Below are 22,500 nucleotides of genomic sequence, written 5' to 3' on the forward strand. Positions count from 1 at the left end.
ACCTAATCTCTGTGAGACGCATCTCAACACCCTTCAGACCTTACAAAACAAAGCCTTAAAAACAATTACAAGCTGCACATATACAACACCTACAGACCATTTACACTATGAAACAAAAGTTCTCAAAGATCACCTTGACATGAGAGGCACACAAATACTTGCTGCAGCCTCCACAAACACAACACACCTGCTACACTACATAGCAGAACACCCACACACACCAGAAAAAACACACACACCCAAATACCTATATCACACACAAATACTCTCTTCTCTTTCTCCAGAACAACATCACTCACTGCCCCATTAACACACAAAAAGACAACATATTGCTGCATGCCAGACCCCCTGATATCCACCTCTCTAAATCCTCTCTCCCACGAAAAGACAGAGTCCACTTGGCCAGACTGCGATGCAACCACCACCCAGCCCTTCTAAGCTACCAGAAGAGACTGGATGACCGCATTGTGGACAAATGCCCAGGATGTAACACTTCACCCCATACTATTCAACACATCATGGAAGACTGCATTATACACAATCACGCACGCGAACAACACAACATACACTCCATAAAGGATTTGTGGGAAAACTCCGTTTCGGCTGCGGCATTCCTTGGGGAGACGGGACTGCTCGGACAGCCAGTTTAGGGAACAACAACAACAACAACAACAACGACGACGACGACGACGACGACGACGACGACGACGACAACAACAACAACAACAACAACAACAACAACAACAACAACAACAACAACAACAACAACAACACAATCACTACCACCGACACAGCCACTATCACCAACACTACCAACATCACCACCGCCATCACCCTCGGCTGACTAAAATTTCCTGTCGACAGTCAGGACAAATATTCAGGTTGTGAATAGCAGTGAAAAGGTTAATCGATATTGGATTAATTCTCCTTCAGGATTTTCTTTCGACTTTATGAGATCGCCAGGCGGCAGGAAACACAAATATTAGTGAAAAGGTTAATTTCGCAATGAATATTTCGGGCGAGTATATTAGGTAAGGGAGAGTGCAGTCCTAGAATAATTTATTTTCCCTCTGTTAGAAAAGTACAAGGCTTTGGTGGCCTCGAAATATATTTAGTAATTTCTCTATGCCCCTTTCCAATTTTTTTTTTCTAAATAAAATTGACAACTGTCATTAAGGCGAAATTGCTCACACATTTGTATTAGCCTCACTTTACTACGACAGAATCTTTATATATACTTTGTTTAAATAAATGACGATTTAAGGAAGATAGCTAAGGTTTACTCTTATCTTTTCTCAAATGAATAGAATTACACAACGCAGATCTGTTAGCTAGTATATCTTCCTTTCGACAATAGACATAACCCTCTCTCTCTCATGTGTGTTTTCTCTTGCTACTTTTAAGTCATTCTTCTCTTTCCTTCCTTTCCCCTTCTCCTTTTTCTTTTTCCATTTTTCAATTCCACTACGGTTCCCTCTCACCTCTCCATCTTTAGCCGCCTCCATCTCCACAATTTATCTCATTTTATTGCCTCCCTTTCGTCTTCCCTCTCCTCAACATTTTTCTTTCTCGTACTATGGCATTTCTTTTTCTTTCCACGTCCTTTTTATTTTCCTTCGTTTCCTGTCTCCTACTCCGTCTCCTGTTCAGTCTCCTACTCCGTCTCCTACTCCGGATCCTCTTCTGTCTCCTCCTCTGTCTCCTCCTCTGTCTCCTCCTCAGTCTACTCCTCAGTTTCCTCCTCCTCAGTCTCTTCCCTAGTTTCTTCTTTTGTCTCCTCCTCTGTCTTTTTCTCTGTCTCCTCCTCTGTCTCCTCCTCTGTCTCCTCCTCAGTCTACTCCTCAGTTTCCTCCTCCTCAGTCTCTTCCCTAGTTTCCTCTTTTGTCTCCTCCTCTGTCTCCTCCTCTGTCTCCTCCTCTGTCTCCTCCTCCTCAGTCTCTTCCCTAGTTTCCTCTTTTGTCTCCTCCTCTGTCTCCTCCTCTGCCTCCTCCTCTGTCTCCTCCTCCTCAGTCTACTCCTTAGTTTCCTCCTCCTCAGTCTCTTCCCTAGTTTCCTCTTTTGTCTCCTCTTCTGTATCCTCCTTAGTCTTCATCTCTGTCTCTTCTTCAGCCTCCTCCTCCTCCTCCTCCTCCTCCTCCGTCTCTTCCATTTCGTCGGCCACCTCCTCAACTTTCTTCTGGTCCTTCTCCTCCTCCTCTTCATCCTCCTCCACTTCCTTTCCTCCTATTTCTCTTATTTCTTCTCGTTCACCTCCTCAACACCCTACTCATTCTTCTCCTTTTCCTCCTCCTCCTCCTCTCTCTCCTCCTCCATCCCCTTTCCTCCTATTTCTCTTTTTATTTTCTTCTCTTTCATCTCCTTCACCTTCTCATATTTCTCCCTTTTCTCTTCTTTTTCCTCCTCATCCTCCTCTTCCTCCTCTTCTTCACCTTCCTCCTCTTACTCTTCTTCCTCCTCTTCCTTCTTTTCCTCCTCTTCCTCTTTTTCCTCCACTTCCTCGTCTTCCCCCTCTTCCTATTCTTCGCTCCTCTTCCCTTTCCTCCTCCCTATTCCTTTTCTCTCTCCTTTTCTTTTATCCTCATTATTTTTTTATTTCTTCTTTCTTCTTCTTTATTCTATTCCTCCTCGTCTCCCCTTCCCCTCTCCCTCCTGTTCCTTCTCTTAATCCCTCCTTCCTACTTCTTTTTCTCATTCTTCCTTCCTCCTCATTCCTGCTCCCCCTTCTCTTCCTCCTCCTGCTCCTCCTGCTCCTCCTGCTCCTCCTCTTTCTTCACCTCCTCATTACCCTTCTCAACCTTCCTTGTTCTTATCCCTGTCCTCGTCCTCATCCTTGTCCTCAGGTCTATCCTCTTACTCGTCCTCCTCCTCGTCCTCATCCTCATCCTCCACTTCGCCATCCTTCTCCCTCTCCTTCTCTTCCTCCTTCTCCTTCTCCTCCTCCTCCTCCTCTTCCTCTTCTTCTTTCTCCTCCTACTTTTCATTCTTCTCCTCCTTCTCCTTTTCCTTCTCTTCCTCATTTTCTCTTCTTTCCATTTGTTTTCCTCTTCTTTCTCTTCCTCCTCTTCCTTTTCTCCTTCGTTCTTCTCTTCTTCGTCCTCCTCTTCTCCATACTTCTCTTCTTCGTCCTTCTCTTCTCTATCCTACCGTCCTCCTCTTATCCTTCACCCCTCCTTCCCTCCCCTCCTCCACTCCCTTTCTCTCCTCCCCTCCTCCACTATTCCCCTCCTCCCTTCCTCCCCCGCCCCCCTTTTCATTTCCGATCCACACTTCTCCTCTTTTCTTTGATCTCTATCATCTGCTTCTCATGTGTTTTGAATCATTTTTTTCTTCTCCTGTTTTTCCTCGTCTCTTCTATTTCCTTCTTTTACTGTTTAAGTTCGACCCAACGGTGTGGGAAAATACTCGAATTGTTGGATGTGCAGGATCACCTTCAAACGCACACAGATGCACATGCACACATAACGAGCACACACAGAATCACGCACACAAAGATACAAGCCCACATACACACCCGCACAGAAACACTCGCAGTCATGCACACAGATACATGTACACACGCGCACACAGATACACACGCACACAGACACACGCACACAGACACGTGTACACTGATACATTGACACTAACTCGCGCATAGACACGCTCACACAGGCACACACACACACAGGCACACATTCACACACACTCAAAATTTTGTTTATGTGTATGTAACTTGAGCATACAAATATATAAGAAAAATTGCGCTCAACTTATATCTCTCTTGATATCACATAGGGCTAAGTCACTGTCACATGTTACGTGCTAGCGAAGGTTCGAGTCCTTAGCTTGACCACGTATAAATTTCTGCATGTGTGCCCCCTCGAGTTACTCGACGTTGATGGCTTAGAATTAAATTGAATTGTGGTTGATAAATGTAAATCTGTTCGCTGGGACCTATTCAGTGTTGTACAAATACTTTCCCGCGTTGTAAACTAGCAAATGTACACATAGACGAAATTTTGCGTTCAACCCGCCTCCGCCGTAATAGAACATTTGCTAGTTTGCAACACGAGAAATTATTTGTACAACACTGAGTGGGTCTCAGTGAACAGATTTACATTTATCAAATACAAGTGAATACACACACACACACACACACACACACACGTGTGTGTGTGTGTGTGTGTGTGTGTGTGGGGGTGTGTGTGTGTGTGTGTGTGTGTGTGTGTGTGTGTGTGTGTGTGTGTGTGTGTGTATTCACTTGGTCTTTGGATCAAGTGTTGGACTCGTGATCGACAGCTATTTCCCTCCTGGAAGAGAGCTCAGAGCTCGTAGGTCCGATCTATGGGTAATGCTATGACCTTGCACACACACACACCCCCAACTCCCCGCCCACGAGAGTTGGAGTAACACCCCTCAGCGCTGCAATACTGATATTATTTCAGCCCCGGGCGAGGGTCGAACCCGGACCTCCGTAGTGGCAGGCCAGAGCTCTAACCACAGCGCCATGAGAGGTGTGTGTGTGTGTGTTTGTGTGTGTGTGTGTGTGTGTGTGTGTGTGTGTGTGTGTGTGTGTGTGTGTGTGTGTGTATATATATATGTGTGTGTGTGTGTGTGTGTGTGTGTGTGTGTGTGTGTGTGTGTGTGTGTGTGTGTGTGTGTGTGTGTGTGTGTGTGTGTGTGTGTGTGTGTGTGTGTGTGTGTGTGTGTGTACGTGTGTGTATCATGTATACTATATTTAATTTTACTTCGACGGTATTGCTATTATTTTACTTTTACTTTGTTCCTTTTCTTTTTCTTCCCTTTCCTTCTGTTTGCCACTTTTCTTCCTTCACCTCTTATTGCATATTGTACTTCCCTCTTTCTTGTTTCCCGACTCCATCCCTTCTTCTTCATTTTCCAACCTTATTCTCTTTCTCATTCATCTCTCTCCTCCTCGATTTTTTTCCTAAATTTTCATCCTTTTGTCTCCTCCACTCTTCCTAATCCCCTCTTCCTACCTTTGTACACTCTTCTCCTCTTTCTACACCCTTCTTTCTCCTTCTACACCTACCTTTCTACTCCTTCCTGCTCCTCCACTTCCTCTTTCACTTGTTATTCTTCCTTCTCTGTTCTTCTCCCCCTGTACCTCCTATTCCTTCCTCATTCCCCCTCCTTTCTACGCAACCTTTCCTATTGTTCTTTTCAATCTCATTTTTCTTCCCCAGTCCTCCGATTCTTTTCCCCCTCTCTTCCTCCACTTTTTGTCACCCTTCTTCCTCCCCCTTCATTCTCCTTCAGTACAATTTCTCATCTTTTCCTTTATCTTTTTCATTCTTGTTTTCTCTTCATTCACGTATGTGATTTAATTTTGTTCGGCCCCACCCCCCCCTGTTTTTTTTTTTTTTTTTTTTTTCTGACGCCATCTGTTTTCCTCGCATCGGTTATCTAATTTTGTTCCTCTTCTTCTCCAATATTTATGTCTTGTCGGCTTTTATATATGCCCCTTTTCCTGTCCCTTTTTGGTGTTCACGTCTGTTCTTATGTTTGCATCTATTCCTGAAATGCGATTTATAGAAATGGGCGTCCACAAAATGAACATGCATGCAAACTAATTGACTGAAAAAAAAAAATATTTTATCTTTTCTTGATATTTAGAGCGATTGCACACCACTTCTCCCGTGAATAAAATCATTGACAGAGGGTTTTAAAATATTCAATGAAAATTTTGAATACACCTGGTCAGAAGATTAAACATAGTAAAGTACGCGATGAATGAGCCAATTGGAGCAAATTAAAGATTGTTGATGTTTCAAATCTCCGTCGTTTGTAGTTTGCACATATGACATGTTATTCTGTTTTTCTCGTAATTACAAATAGCCATTAGTGTGTGTGTGTGTGTGTGTGTGTGTGTGCGTGCGTGAGCGCGCGCGCGCGTGTGTGTGTATGTGTGTGTGTGTGTGTGTGTGTGTGTGTGTGTGTGTGTGTGTGTGTGTGTGTGTGTGTGTGTGTGTGTGTGTGTGTGTGTGTGTGTGTGTGTGTGTGTGTGTGTGTGTGTGTGTGTGTGTGTGTGCGTTTATGTGTGTGAAGGGAGGCTAAATGAAGCAAAATACCTTTAGATCGGATGTGGAAAATATTTTGAAATACGCTTACTAAGATGATTCATACTTACATCCCGTTTAAGGACAGACACCCCCCAAATCAGGCTCACCCAAAATGGCTTGACAAAGAAACTGAAAAAAGTATTGCTAAAAAGAGACAGGCTTATAAGAAATACAAGTGCTCGGATGCACATAATGACTATCGAAGTTATGTAATAATACAGAGAGATTGAAAAAGACAATAATAAACGAAAATGACAATAGGAAATGAGTATCGCTGATAAATCCAAAGATAAAAAGGTTATTAGGAATTACATTAGTCTATTTGAAAGTAATAAAAAGATGTTTTGGAAAGAAATTAAGAGAGGAAGAGGAGGCGAATCAAGTAGGGAAGAAAAGGTAAAAGGTACAGATGGAGAGTTGATAATGGAAGAGATGGCAGTGAGGGGAAGATGGGCAGAATATTTTAGGGAGTTGCTAAATGTGAAGGAGGATAGGGAAGGAAAGATAGCTGCAGTGGGAAATACGAAGAAAATGAGAGTGATGAGTGAGGAGAACGGAGGAGAAATAAGGAAGGATGAGGTGAAGGCAGTTGTAAAGATGATGAAAGCAGGTAAGGCACCTGGTCTGGATGGATGTCATGCAGAATGTCTGAAAAAGGGAGGTTCAGTGATGGTGGACTGGTTGGTGAGATTATTTAATGTTTGCTGGAGAGAGGGTAAAGTACCGGAGGACTGGAGTAGTGCCTGTATAGTTCCTCTTTACAAGGGAAAAGGGGACAAGTGTGAATGTAGTAGTTTCAGAGGGATTAGCCTGTTGAGTGTAGTAGGGAAGGCTTATGGGAGAATCTTAATTGAGAGGATTAGGAGAGGAACAGAAGGAGTAATTGGTGAGGAACAGTGTGGATTTAGGACGGGTAGAGGTTGTGTAGATCAGATCTTTGTGGTAAGACAGATATGTGAGAAAGCTATAGGAAAGGGGAAAGATGTTTTTTGGGCTTTTATGGATCTGGAAAAGGCTTATGATAGGGTAGACAGAAAGGCACTGTGGGAGGTTATGCAGATTTATGGGATAGGAGAAAAGCTTTTGGGAGCTGTCAAGAGTTTTTATGTGAGTAGTAGAGCATGTGTTAGGATTGGAAATGGAGAGAGTGAGTGGTTTGAAGTAAAGGTGGGACTTCGTCAAGGATGCGTTATGTCGCCCTGGCTGTTCAACTTATACATGGATGGGGTGGTGCGAGAGGTGAATGCTAGGGTAGTGAGTCAGGGATTGGAGATGGTTAAAGAAAATGGAGAAAAGTGGGAGGTGAGCCAGCTGTTGTTTGCGGACGACACTGCGCTTGTGGCAGGGTCAGAGGAGGGATTGAGGAAGCTGGTGGCAGAGTTTGGGAGAGTATGTGATAGAAGAAAGCTAAAGATAAATGTGGGTAAAAGTAAGGTGATGAGATGTACAAGGGGTGAAAGTGGCAGTAGACTGGAAGTGAACATTAAGGGAGAGCGACTGGAGGAAGTGGATAGTTTTAGATACTTGGGTGCAAGTGTAGCAGGAAAAGGTGGAGTGAAGGTGGAGGTAGAATGTAGATTGAGAGAAGCGAGTAAATGCCTTGGTGGTTTAAAGAGTGTAATGAGGAATAGACATTTGGGAATGGATGCGAAGAGGAGACTGTATGAAGGAGTGATTGTGCCAACAGCACTGTATGGGGCAGAAACATGAAACATAAGAGAAGAAGAGAGAAGGAGTTTGAATGTGTTTGAGATGAGGTGTCTGAGAAGTATGGTGGGGGTTACTAGGCTAGATAGAGTGAGAAATGAGGAGGTGAGGAGGAGAACAGGGGTGAAAAAGGATTTGGGAGAGAGGGTTGATGAAAGAATATTAGGATGGTTTGGACACATGGAAAGAATGAGTGACGAAAGACTAGTAAAAGAGGTATGGAAGGCAGATGTGGAGGGAGTGAACATGAGGGGACGTCCTAGGATGAGGTGGATGGATAGGGTGAAGGGGGCTTTGGGGAAGAGGGGAATGTCTGTTGAGGAAGGAAGGGAGAGGACGGAAGACAGAGGTGAGTGGAGAATGGTTGTATATGGATGATGTTGTGACGACATGAGGAGGAATAGGCGGGTAGTATGTGTGAGTAAATTTTGACGCAGCCCGAAGGGATTTCTCCCCGTCCTCTCCTTATATGCAAAGGGGGACGGAGAGGGGGGGTCGCCGATTAAATGAAGCGGCCTTGCTGTGGATGTACTGTGTCTTGCGACACTGCTTCTGACCCAGGGCGGTGGGCAGGGTTCAGGGATGACCCGTCATCCAGGAGGTGCTCAGATGAGAGGAAGGGTGGGAGGGGTGTGGAGTGTATTTAGGGATGAAATGGGTGGGAGTGTTTTTATGCCTTTCCCTTTGTGGCTACCTCCCTTGGAAGGGGGAAAAAGCCTTGGTATATGGATGGACATTAGTCTATTATTATCTGCTGATGGTCAACTTGAATATTCAAATGAAGGAATGTGTGATATCTTAAACATCTATTTTAGCTCAGTATTTGTAAACGAAAGACCTCAGAGTGAACTCCAAACTGAAACCTGTGAAAAGTCTAGGGTGAACTTACTACGGTAAATATAATCGAAAAAAAGGTATATAGAAAACCTCAAAGTTAATAAAACATCAGGGTCTGACGGTTGACATCCAAGAATCTTAAAGGAAATGAAAAATGAGATTGTTGTTCCATTAGAAGTTATTTTCAAGATATCCGTCAAATCCGGAGATATCACAAGAGAATGAAAGCTAACTAACGTTACTACCATATTCAAAAGAGTTTACAAAAAGAAACCAAATAATTACAGGCCTGTAGGCTCGACTTCAATCGTAGGAAAAATGATGGAAACTATCATCAGAGATGCTATCGAACATCATTTAGAAAGTAACTGTTTGATAAATGATAGCCAGCATGGATTCAGACGGTAACGTTCTTGCGTGACTATCTTACCCGAATTCTACAACAAAGTAATCTCGAATTATGACAAAAGAAGCAATATAGATTTAATATATCTAGACTTTGCAAAAGCTTTTGATACCGTCCCCCACGAAAGACTAGTTACTAAATTAGCTTTACACGGAATAAATGATAGCCCATTAAGTTGGACCAGTTGAATGCTCGAAAACAGAGTTCTTCTAAATGGCAAAACTGCTAGATGGAAAAGTGTTGCGACTGGAGTTCCTCAGGGTTCCGTTCTTGAGCCACTTTAAGATTCTAAAGGGAATTGACAATATCAAAAGTGACAAAATTTTTACACCGAATGAGAATCCGAAAAGAAATAATGGTCTCAAACTGTCAGGAAATATATTCAGTTTGGTAGTTAGTAGAAACACTTTCGCCAACCGTGTAGTTAATGAATAGGACAAACTTCCTGCAGAGGCAGTGCAATGGAGTCCAGTTTGAACCTTTGAGATTAGTTTAGATAAACACCTAAGCAAGATGCTGTAATGACTCCCATTTATTATATATATAATTCATTTATTATTATTTGTCTGTTTATTATTATTTTATTTTCATTTATCATTATTTCTCTGTCAATCTATTATTATTTACAATTTACCTGTTTGTTTATTATCTAACTATACCCATACATTTATCTTATTTATTATTATTTATATTCCTATAATTTTATTTACTTATTTTATTTATTTATCATTATGATGATTTCTTTTTCTCATCCGACCTAGTTATGGGACAAAAGGTCTCCTGGTGGCATGCTCTTCCTTTGTAATCCTTGGTGGGTGCGTGGGTGCGTGCGCTCATAAATGCGATTGTATGCATTCCCGCTTGCGAGTATGTATTGGACTTAAATGTAGAAAATATATGTTCAAATATAGCTGGTGTGGACAAACTCTGAAAAACGTACTGAAATATATATAAGTTAATAGATAAATGAATAGATAAAGTGGTATATAAACAAGTATTTTTTAGATAAATAGCTACATAGATAAATCAACAAAAAGTAGATAAATGAATGTAAAACATTAATATAGATAAATGAATTAATAATGCGTATACATATATATATATATATATACATATATATATATATATATATATATACATATATATATGTATATGTACATATATATATATATATATACATATATATATATATATATATATATATATATATATGTATGTATGTATGTATGTATGTATGTATGTATGTATGTATATATATATATAACTTACGAATAAACGAAAAAAAAACATATGCATCAACATTCAGATATGTACATCTTACACTGTCAGAATCTCTCTCATACACATATGCTCATGGGCAGGGTGAGGGCGGCCCAAGCCCTCGCGTGAGTCGTGAACAATATTGTTCAGGATATGATTTATGAGAAAATATTGACATCTTATAATAAATAAGTGTATTTTATGTAGATTTTGTCCCTATAAATAACCACAAACATCCACCTTTATTCTTTTATGATTCCGGTTTAATCACTAAACAGACCACCTGCAGAGATGGTCATTTATAAACAAATTGAACTAGTCAAATACGTTTACATAAAAGCTTAAATGCATTGTAATGTATGTGTACATAGACACATATACATATATGTATGAATATATACATATATATGTATATATATATGTATATATATATGTATATATATATATATATATATATATATATATATATATATATATACACGAAGTCCGTTAGAAAAGTATCCAACTTTATTTTTTTATATTTCTATTTATTTATCTGTTGATTGATTTATTATTTATTTATTTATTTATTCATTTATCTATTTATTTATTTTTTATTATTATTTTTTTCAAAAACCTGATGGATTTGAATCAAGCGCGCTTGCATGAGCCGATCTTGAACCTACGTGCGCATGAGTGATTTTTTTTTTTCTGCCTGTCGATAGCGTTAGTTGCTGGAAAGCAGCATTTGCGGGTAAAAAAAAAAAAAAAAAAAAAAAAGTCAGATACTTATTTAACAGACCGCGTATATTACAAAGACAGAGCATGCCGACAGGAGACCTTTTGGTCCATAACTAGGTCGGATGCGAAAAAATATAATAATAAATAAAAAATATATAATATATATATATAAATAATAATAAATAGAATAAATAAATGCATAGGGACAATTAAATAGTAAACGGGTAAATAATATATGATAGTAAATTAACAGAAAAGTAATATGTTGAGGCATTGTGACAGTTTGGTAAAGGTGGGTGAGGAAGACATAAATCAGAATCCAAGTTTATTTCTGACTAGTTTCCCAAAAATAGGCTTCTTCAGAGAAATAATGTATCAAGGAGAAAACAAGGCAAACATATATATACGGGGCACTGTGAGGAGCTTCGGAGAGCTCACCCCGAGTCGTCTCTGTATATTGGGGATTTTGTCCTATTGGTCGTTACTGAGGGGTTTTTGTTTCTACTCCGGTGGCGTATTGTCCTAGTTGCTGTTGCTATGGCTGCAGTGATTTTTTGTCTATTTAATGTTACCCGTTCCTTGATTTGTATTTTCGTTGGTAGCAAATTACAGTGCTTCACACAGATATAATGTTGGATTTAATAGTTCCGTTTTGCATGTGGTAAGTTTTTGGGATAATGTTTGCATTGTGTGACCAATGTACTCTTAGTTGCATAGCTAACCGTCTTTATATAAATTACGTGAGTACTTGTAGACAACGTTGTTTTGTTTTAATATTTCCGTATTCGCAGTCACATTATTTTTCATCACAAGAGATGTTTCTGGGTTTCCGGTAATAAATAATCAAATTTAGTTTTTCCTCTTTTTCTTTTTAATTCTTGTGTATTATATATTTTAATATTTTCTCATCTCTTTTACGACCCCCCTCTCCACCTCGACTCTTTTTCTCACTTCCTTGTTTCTCACTCTATCCCGTCTAGTAACCCCTATCATACATCTCAGGCACCTCATCGCAAACACATTCAAACTCCTCCTCATTTCCTCTTTTATTCTTCATATTTCTACTCCATACAATGCTGTCGGCACAATCACTCCTTTATACAATCTCCTCAAATATCTATTTCTCATTACGCTTTTTAATCCCCCAATGCATTTACTTGCTTCACTCAATCTATATTCTAACTCCGATGAGGTGCCTGAGATGTATAATTGTGGTTACTAGGCTGGATAGAGAAACGAGAAGGTGAAGAGAAGAGCAAGGGTGGAAAGGAAGGTGGGAGGTTGGGTGGATGAAAGAGTATTGGGATGGATTGGGGACATGGAAAGATTAAATGAAAAATTACTAGTAAAAGAGGCCTGAAAAGCAGAGGTGGAATGGAGTAAGCAAGAGGGGGGCAAACAAGGATGAGATGGATGGATGGGGTACGGGGGCCATTGGGAAAGAGGGGAAAGTCTGCTGAGGAAGGAAGATAAGAGAGGATAAGAGTAAATGGAAAATGGTTGTGTATGGGTGATGCTGGGATGCATGGAAGGGTGTGGGTTAAGGATTGGGATGTGAGGGAGTATGTATGAATGATAATCTTGACTCAGCCCGAAGGGATTTCTCGCCACCTTTTCTTTTCTACATGAGACAGCTGAGAAGGAGGAGGGGGGGGGGGGCGCCGATCAAACGAAGTGGCTTTCCTGTGGATGTGTTGTGTCTTGCAACACTGCTTCTGACCAAGGGCAGTGGGCGAGATGCAGGGATAACCCGTCATCCAGGAGGAACCATGATACGAGAGATGTAGTGGGGTGAATGGAAGTGGAGTATGTGAGGATGTAATGGGTGGGAGTGGAATATATACCATTGTTTTTTTGGGGTACCTCCTTTGTAAGGGGGAAATAACCATTAGTATATGAAGGGATATATATATATATAAGATAATTGACAATGACCTTCCGCTCTCCTTGGCGACTGTGACCTAATGTCGCCCGACCATCGTAAGATAATTGACAATGACCTTCCGCTCTCTAGGGGGTAATTGGTCGGTATGCTTATTCAAAACTGTCCTGGTTCCTTTGTATCATGTATATATTGTCTATGTATTCCTATCACTATGTACTTGTTGCACTGAAGATGTAATATACGAAAGCGCTCTGCTTCGTTAGTTTCTTTTTCCAGGTGGTCTACTTTGCATATGTATATGTATATGTATATATATATGTATATGTATATGTATATGTATATGTATATATACACACACACATATATATATATATATATATATATATATATATATATATATATATATATATATATATACTCACATGTACGGGCGCACACACACAAACACACACACACATACATACATACACATACATACATACATATATATATATATATATATATATATATACATACATATATATGTATATATATATATATATATATATATATATATATATACACTAAAAACCCACTGTTGATTGGATTTAAGAAAAGAAAGGAAATAACGATATCCGTATATTTCGATCATTTACTGTGCTCCTCTTCAAGCGGAATACAAAGACAAAAGAAAACAAACATCTTATATACAGACGAGAGAGGTGGAGTGAGGGAACATGGACATGTCATATCAGGTAGTGTCTATATTGCTGCGCGGGCTTTGTGGCAAGCCATCCGCTTTTGCAATAGAAGGAAGCAATTTGTTAACTGCCAAGGTGGTTATATAATCTGGTGACCATTGTCCTTTTGAAATGTTAGAATTAGAGAATTGTTTAATTAAGGAAGATTAAATGATTTTCCTTTTATAACTACATTTTAATTTGAAAATGATTTTTGTCTCGTCCCAATTTATTTGGTGATTATTGTTGGCGACGTGTTGAAATACCGCGAAGTTCTGTTGTGCGTATTTTACTGAATTTTTATGTTCTTTTATTCTTGTTTTCAATTCTCTACCCATTTGTCCCCAATATATTTCATCGCATCCTGAGCAGGGTAATTTGTAAACGCCAAGGTTTATGTCTTCTGTTGTTCTGTGATGAACGTTGACTAATTTCTGAATAGATTATTGGAGTAACTATAAGTTATTTTTATGTTATCTTTTGGTAGCGTTTGGGAGAAATTATTGATAGATTTATTATAAAGAAGTTTTAGGCAATTTTTGTGCCATTTATGATGGGTGGGAAGTGAATTCATAGTAACTGGTTTTGGCTTTACTTAATGCTTTGTTTGTAAACCAGTCTGGGTACCCTAATCTTCTTAACTGGTTTTGGTCTTATATATGTACATATATATATATATATACATATATATATATATATATATATATACATATATATATATATATATATATTCTGTTAAAAACGACAGAAAAAGAATTATCAATTAAGTTTTTCCGTGAGCTCGCAAGCTTGCCAGAAGTAGATTTTTGGTAGGGGGAATTGGAGTAAATCAAATTTCCAAAACTCATAGGAAACCCAAAAGTTACAATGAACACAAAAATACAGCACACAGTAAACAAAATGCAAGAAATGAATACAATAATACAGCAAAAAAGAAAATACAAGCAGAACAAATTAATTTTCAAGACCTTTCACAAATCTTTCTGCATCCTCCGTTGAAGTGAAGAAGAATTTTTGTTTTTGTTTTTTTGTTTTGTTTTTTGTTGGATCTTTAAGGCTATCGACCTATAATGAGAAGAAATGAAAAGAGAGCATATTTTAAATGAAAAGAAAAGCACGGGGCGAAGTCACCGTGTCGTAAATGGTGGGGTGGGAGTGGTCCCACGTATTACCACGGAACACTGGGAGAGATCACAGGTTGCCGGGAAAAGATACTTGGAGAGGTCACCCTCGGGTTCGGCGCCAATCTGCTTCTCAGTCTTTGAGAACGACGTATGGCAGGATGTTCTTCCCTTTAACAGGGAAAGGGAGGTCTCTGTGGAGGAGACTCCGATTTCTTGGGGTTGTCCATCTGGCTCCTCCGAACAGGAGAGCCAGAATATGCCTTTGAGAGAATCTCCTGCCACACTTCACCAATATATATATATCTATGTATGTATATATATATATGTATGTATATATATATATATATGTATATATATACGTATATATATGCATATATATATGTATATATATATGTATATATATATGTATTTATATATATATATAGATATAGATATATATATATATATATATATATATATAATCTATATTTACTTACATGTGGTTGATAAATGTAAACCTGTTCATTAGGACCCATTTAAATGTAATAATAATGATAAAGTTTAACAAGTGGTAAATATGATGACAACACTTATTATCAATATTTTCATTGTTATTATTAGTGTTGTCATCATATTTATCACTTGTTAAACTTTATCATTATCATTACATTTGCCGCAATGAATATATAATGTTCACACTTGTTACCAACTTTGGTAACACGGGAAGGTAGTGAGGTCCACCCCATGTATAAAATACCCACAGCTTGTTTGTATACCATTCCTTTCAAAAAGCATACCTGCGAAACTAGTCAGGAATAAAATCAAGGCTAAGACTCCTGTGTTTCCTACACCGCTTACGTCAACCTGTCAGAATGTTTCAGCATATATTACATACATATATATATGTATATATACATATATTTATATATATATGTATACATATATATATATATATATATATATATATATGTATACATATATATATATATATATATATATATCTTTTTCAACCACACATCACTTTTAATTCCATACCATCGCAAACGAGACTGAGAATCGCTCGAAGGAGGTATCCGTTGAAAATTAAAACGTGGACGAGCCGAGGATTCGAACCCAGCTAACCCGTAACAAAGTTACATTGTCTTAACCCAATATGCTATCAATAGCGTATTGGGTTACGTCAATGTAACTTTGTTACGGGTTAGCTGGGTTCGAATCCTCGGCTCGTCCACGTTTCAATTTCCAACAGATTCTCAGTCTCGTTTGTGATGGTATGGAATTAAAAGTGATATGTGGTTGAAAAAGATATTAATTGATCACTGGGAACCATTCAGTGTATATATATATATATATATATATATATATATATATATATATATATATATATATATATGTATATATATATATATATATACCAAGGTTTTTCCCCCTTACGAGTGAGGTAGCCAAAAAGGAAATGGCATAAATTCATTCCCACTCATTCCATCCCTGAATACACTCCCATCCCTCCACCCTCCATCTCATCTTAGCACCTCCAGGATGACAAGTCATCCCTGCACCTTGTCCACTGCCCTGGGTCAGAAGCAAATATATATATATATATATATATATATATTATATATGGGATAGGAGGAAAGCTGTTGGGAGCTGTCAAGAGTTTTTATGTGAGTAGTAGAGCATGTGTTAGGATTGGAAATGGAGAGAGTGAGTGGTTTGAAGTAAAGGTGGGACTTCGTCAAGGATGCGTTATGTCGCCCTGGCTGTTCAACTTATACATGGATGGGGTGGTGCGAGAGGTGAATGCTAGGGTAGTGAGTCAGGGATTGGAGATGGTTAAAGAAAATGGAGAAAAGTGGGAGGTGAGCCAGCTGTTGTTTGCGGACGACACTGCGCTTGTGGCAGCGTCAGAGGAGGGATTGAGGAAGCTGGTGGCAGAGTTTGGGAGAGTATGTGATAGAAGAAAGCTAAAGATAAATGTGGGTAAAAGTAAGGTGATGAGATGTACAAGGGGTGAAAGTGGCAGTAGACTGGAAGTGAACATTAAGGGAGAGCGACTGGAGGAAGTGGATAGTTTTAGATACTTGGGTGCAAGTGTAGCAGGAAAAGGTGGAGTGAAGGTGGAGGTAGAATGTAGATTGAGAGAAGCGAGTAAATGCCTTGGTGGTTTAAAGAGTGTAATGAGAAATAGACATTTGGGAATGGATGCGAAGAGGAGACTGTATGAAGGAGTGATTGTGCCAACAGCACTGTATGGGGCAGAAACGTGGAACATAAGAGAAGAAGAGAGAAGGAGTTTGAATGTGTTTGAGATGAGGTGTCTGAGAAGTATGGTGGGGGTTACTAGGCTAGATAGTGTGAGAAATGAGGAGGTGAGGAGGAGAACAGGGGTGAAAAAGGATTTGGGAGAGAGGGTTGATGAAAGAATATTAGGATGGTTTGGACACATGGAAAGAATGAGTGACGAAAGACTAGTAAAAGAGGTATGGAAGGCAGATGTGGAGGGAGTGAACATGAGGGGACGTCCTAGGATGAGGTGGATGGATGGGGTGAAGGGGGCTTTGGGGAAGAGGGGAATGTCTGTTGAGGAAGGAAGGGAGAGGACGGAAGACAGAGGTGAGTGGAGAATGGTTGTATATGGATGATGTTGTGACGACATGAGGAGGAATAGGCGGGGGGGGGTGGGGTAGTATGTGTGAGTAAATTTTGACGCAGCCCGAAGGGATTTCTCCCCGTCCTCTCCTTATATGCAAAGGGGGACGGAGAGGGGGGGTCGCCGATTAAATGAAGCGGCCTTGCTGTGGATGTACTGTGTCTTGCGACACTGCTTCTGACCCAGGGCGGTGGGCAGGGTTCAGGGATGACCCGTCATCCAGGAGGTGCTCAGATGTGAGGAAGGGTGGGAGGGGTGTGGAGTATATTTAGGGATGAAATGGGTGGGAGTGTTTTTATGCCTTTCCTTTTGTGGCTACCTCCCTTGGAAGGGGGAAAAAGCCTTGGTATATGTATGTATGTATATATATATATACATATATATATATATATATATATATATATATATATATATATATACATATGTACATATATATATATATATGTCTATATACATATATATATAGTATATATATAAATTTATATTTATATATATACATACATATATGTATATGTATTTATATATACATACATATATATATATGTATATATATATATACATATGTATATATATATATATTATATATATATATATATATATATATATATATATATATATATATATATATATATATATGTACAACACTGAATGGGTCCCTGTAAGCAGATTTACGTTTATCAACCACAATTCACTTTAATTCTAAGCCATCAACATCGAGTATCTCGAGGAAGCATACATGCAGAAATTGAAACGTGGTGGAGCCAAGGACTCGGACCTGCGTTAGGATGTGACAAGTGATAGTGACTTAACCGATTGTCGTCATTTTTCCGTTTCAGTCACCCATTAATACACGTTTTATACCTATTTAGTTATTGTATATATGTGTATACTTTCATTACAAAGAATTTTCTTTGTCTTGTAAATAGAAAATATTTTTGTACATCTCGTGAAAAAGATATATTCATAATTAGATATCACAGAATATATCGAATACTAACAATAGAGACCTAAGAATCTCATCACTAATGTTGTATATGGAATCGTCAGCATAAAAAAAGAAAAAAGAAACAGTCATGGGATTGATTTTAAATATCCTAACTGTTTTAGGTATTCTTTGTAAGAACATTTCCATCCGTCTAGTCTGAGCATGGAAGTGCTGATCCCAAGTGTGCTTAAGGGAACCATAACCTCGGCGAACTAAAATGGTATATTCTGACGGGAATACCACCAGCCATCTGCACTGAATACGGAAATGTTCATTCCAATTGTGCTTAAGGGAATCATACCGCGGTGATCTAAATGGTGTATTCTGACTCCCCTTTTGAAAAGCTTTCCATGCCTTTCTCTCCCTACCACTTGTTTTCGGCTGGCAACATGATACTACGCAACAGTAAGGAACAATGGCTAAGTTCTGCCGCTGTGTGCTTTTCTGCCACCCAGCCCTCAGGGACTTGGTTCAACATATCTCAGCTTCCAAGACTCTATATATTCGGACTTGTATTCAGACTTTTCCCAGCACAATACTGAATGGCTACAGCTATTCAGCAGTTATACGACTGCTTTTGATCAAGGCTTGTGTATTCATTAGATGCCTTCTGACAGCTGTGTTCTCTGTAAATGGATAATGTTGTTATCTCTTGCAAATACCGCATGATTATCAGCTGACTCAGTCACATGAATAAGATTTTGTAAACTTTCTGAATGTTCCTGAGCTTTTTTAATTTTTTATAATTTCTTACAATGCAATTAATTGTACAAGCAGGATGCCCACATCGAGGCCAGAATGGAAGCTTACTTGAGCGTAAAGAGTTCATTAATCACCTTCAGATTATATAAACTGAGAATATGATATTACCGAAATACTCGTCACACTGAATTTTCTGTCACCTTTTATTGGGTAAGGTAAAACTAGGTAAGGTAAGGTAAAATAGGGTAAGGCCGGAAAAGGTTATGGGTAAGTAAGGTTTGATTAAGTAAGCCTAGATTAAATAAGGCTAGCTTAAGTAAGACTGGATTAAGTTAGGTTAGACTAAGTTTACATTAAGTAAGACTAGATCAAGTAAAGTTAAAGCAAGTAATGTTAGTTCAATTAAGGTTAGATCATATATGACAAGATCAAGTAAGGTTAGTTTAAGTAAGGTTACATGAAATAAGGTTAGATCAAGATAGGCTAGATCAAGTAAGTTTAGATCAAGAAAGGTTAGATTAAGTAAGGTTTAGTAAGGTATTGCAATACTCTAAATGAGACTTGCTAAATGTATAGTTATACGCACGGATAAACCAATCGAACATTGCTATTCACACAGGGATTGCGATATCGTCGTTTTAATCTACATCATATAAGGACAAGCAAGGAAAGGCACAGAGGAGAATGACCCAAATGAAACATTGGGTTCAGACATTTACCTTACGAGGATAGGCTTAGGCATCTTAACTTACAATCTCTGAAAAAAAACGCAAAGTGCGGGATGATCTAATGGAGGTGTTCAAATGAATAAAGGGATTTAACAAGGGTAACGCAAACAAGGGCATCATATTAAGACGACATGCAGTACTCGAAGTAATGGATTCAAATTGAACAAATTTAGATTTAAGAAGGAAATAGGCAAGAACTGGTTTATCAATGGAATGGTCAAAGAATGGAATAGACCTAGTAACCATTTAGTGAGCGCTGAAACTATCGGTTGCTTTAAAAACAGGTTAGACAAATACGAGTATACAGCTGGGGATGACACGTGGTAATGGACGTGGAACTGCCTAGTGTAGGCCTTATGGTCTCTTGCAGTCTCCTTCATTCCTATGTTCTTACATGAGTATAGGCAGTTTTCACAGATTGGGGTCAGAGTTAAAGATTTCCTAAGAATATTGAGTGATCGACTTGAGACCATTCTAAAGTAGGAATATGTGTATTACCCGACGGGAAGTAGAAATCAAAGTAAAAATAATACCTCCCCGTGGAAAAAGGCTTTATTATGAAAAACCCACTTCATTCTCTTAAAAATTTCAATGTTCATCACCTTCTTAGAAATCAATGGAATACAACAATTCTATTAAATATTCAACCTTCAAGCACTTTAGCTGATTTTTTCTCTTTCTGCCTACTCTGTTAAACGTACCTAATCTCTTTTCTCCTAAATAGTTGGAGCTCTGTAGTATTTCAATGTAACTTTTCATAGGAAAGTGAAACCCTGCATATATTGTAATATATTACATACTCAGTACATGTAGAAGTTTAGGTGCTGCCAGAGGTGTCAACTTTACCATATGTGTCAGGGCGATCAATTCAATCATCAGTTCCCAATAACCATTGTGAGTCAACATTTGCTATGATTAAATTAAATAAATATATATAAATAAATAAAAAAATATGTAAAAAAAAAATAGATAAAATGTATGAGTGGGTAACCAGTACCGATGACTCATTTTTAATCATTAGTTCCTAATGAACACTGTGGATCGAGACCTGTAGTGATAGAAAAAAAAATCCAAGAGCAAGAGTTACTAACATATGTCGGTGACTACCACTTACCATATTTATCCAGGCACACATGACAAAGATTGAGCCTTCGACCGCAACTAAGCATCTCCAGGCTTGAACTCTAAAGACCAAAAGGTTATATTGTTCAGTGTGATAAGCCGTTAGATATGGCGGCCGTGGTTCGAGCCTCTGCAGGCTAGAGGACCATTGGATGCGGCGGAAATTTAGTTCATTTCCTTCACTGCGCCGCACGTCGTGTCTCCTTCGCCTCGTGAGCGCGAAGTCCGCGGATCAATCCTCGGAGATAACTGCAATTGTCAAATACCCGACTGCCGTAACACTTAGGACAAAATTAATGGCATTGGATATAGCTGTATTTTTTTCTATTCTCTCAATTTTTCATCTTCTCTTCCTGTCTCCCTCCCCCACTCCCTCTCCTACTCTCTCTTCCACTCCCTCTCCCTCTCTCTCTTCCTCTTACTTTCCCTCTCTCATACCCCTACCTCTCCCTTGCTCTCTACATCTACCAATTGAATACAGTAACATCTCTTATGTCCTCGTTCCTGTAGAAGTGGATTGGACATCTACAAGTAAACTATTGAACAACATCGGGTCCAACATAGAGAGAGAGAGAAGGAGAGAGAGAAAGGTGAGACAGAGAGAAAATCTTTACGTCCAAAACTTACATCACGAGGAGGAACCCCCCTCGGCTGGAGGATATCGTATGCTATTTGACAGTGAGAGAATTCGAAATTGCTTTACTCCTCCATTGTTTCTTGTTTCCTTTCAACCGCTGCCTTCCTACTTTCCATCTCTATCCACTTTTTCTATCCACCACGTCAGCTCTAGCATTTGTCTTCAACTCTCACAGAAATCCTCGAACGGGTGAAATACGCAGGAAGAACAGTGTCAGTCCATTTGTTTCAGAGCTAAGCTGGTTACAGAAATATGAAATAAGAAATAGGTGACCGGTCACAACCATCGATTTGGCCCACATTGTACCCAGAGAAAGGATTTTGTGTTTTCGGGATTGGGTGAAAAATAGAGCAATAAGGAACTAATTGCTTAGTGTCTTGTGTGGTGTTGTTGCATCTAGGGAGTCTTCTGCAAGGTGACTTCTGCGATGGAAATATTCTAATGCAGGGTGGTGACTTTAGTGCAGTCGTGGCAATGTGGTTCTTGCTTGTCATAAGAGTGATTTCTTTATTTGGTTGATGTCTGCCGAAGTCTGATAAATTTTAGAAATTAGATATTATTTGTGAAATCTTGTTTTGTGATTTGAGTGTGTGCGTGTCTTTTTATGAATATGCTGTTGGGTGCTGGAACAAGTTATTATCCACGTTTAAGTAGGTGTTCATGATATGCTGTGAGGAGCGGGATGGTTTTAGGACTCTTGTCAAGTAGCGTAGTTATTTTTTTTATTAACATAATTATCTATTATTTTTATTTATTTATTTATTCATTGATTAATTCATCTCTGTGGTTGTTAAATGGGATTTTTTTTTCTGAGTGTAAATGTTCTGTTGGGTCTGTTGTAGTGTAGCCAGTTCTTTTTAATGCTCTTTTTTTCGTTGTTGTAGGATATTTTTCGCCGTTTTCTTAATAGTAATTAGCTTTTATCTTTAATACCCAAATCCTGTACCGGCCACTGTTCTCTGTATACATAGTTACTT

Source organism: Oratosquilla oratoria, chromosome 3, assembly GCF_046742065.1.
Source record: "Oratosquilla oratoria isolate Oo_2021 chromosome 3, ASM4674206v1, whole genome shotgun sequence".
NCBI lineage: Eukaryota > Metazoa > Arthropoda > Malacostraca > Stomatopoda > Squillidae > Oratosquilla > Oratosquilla oratoria.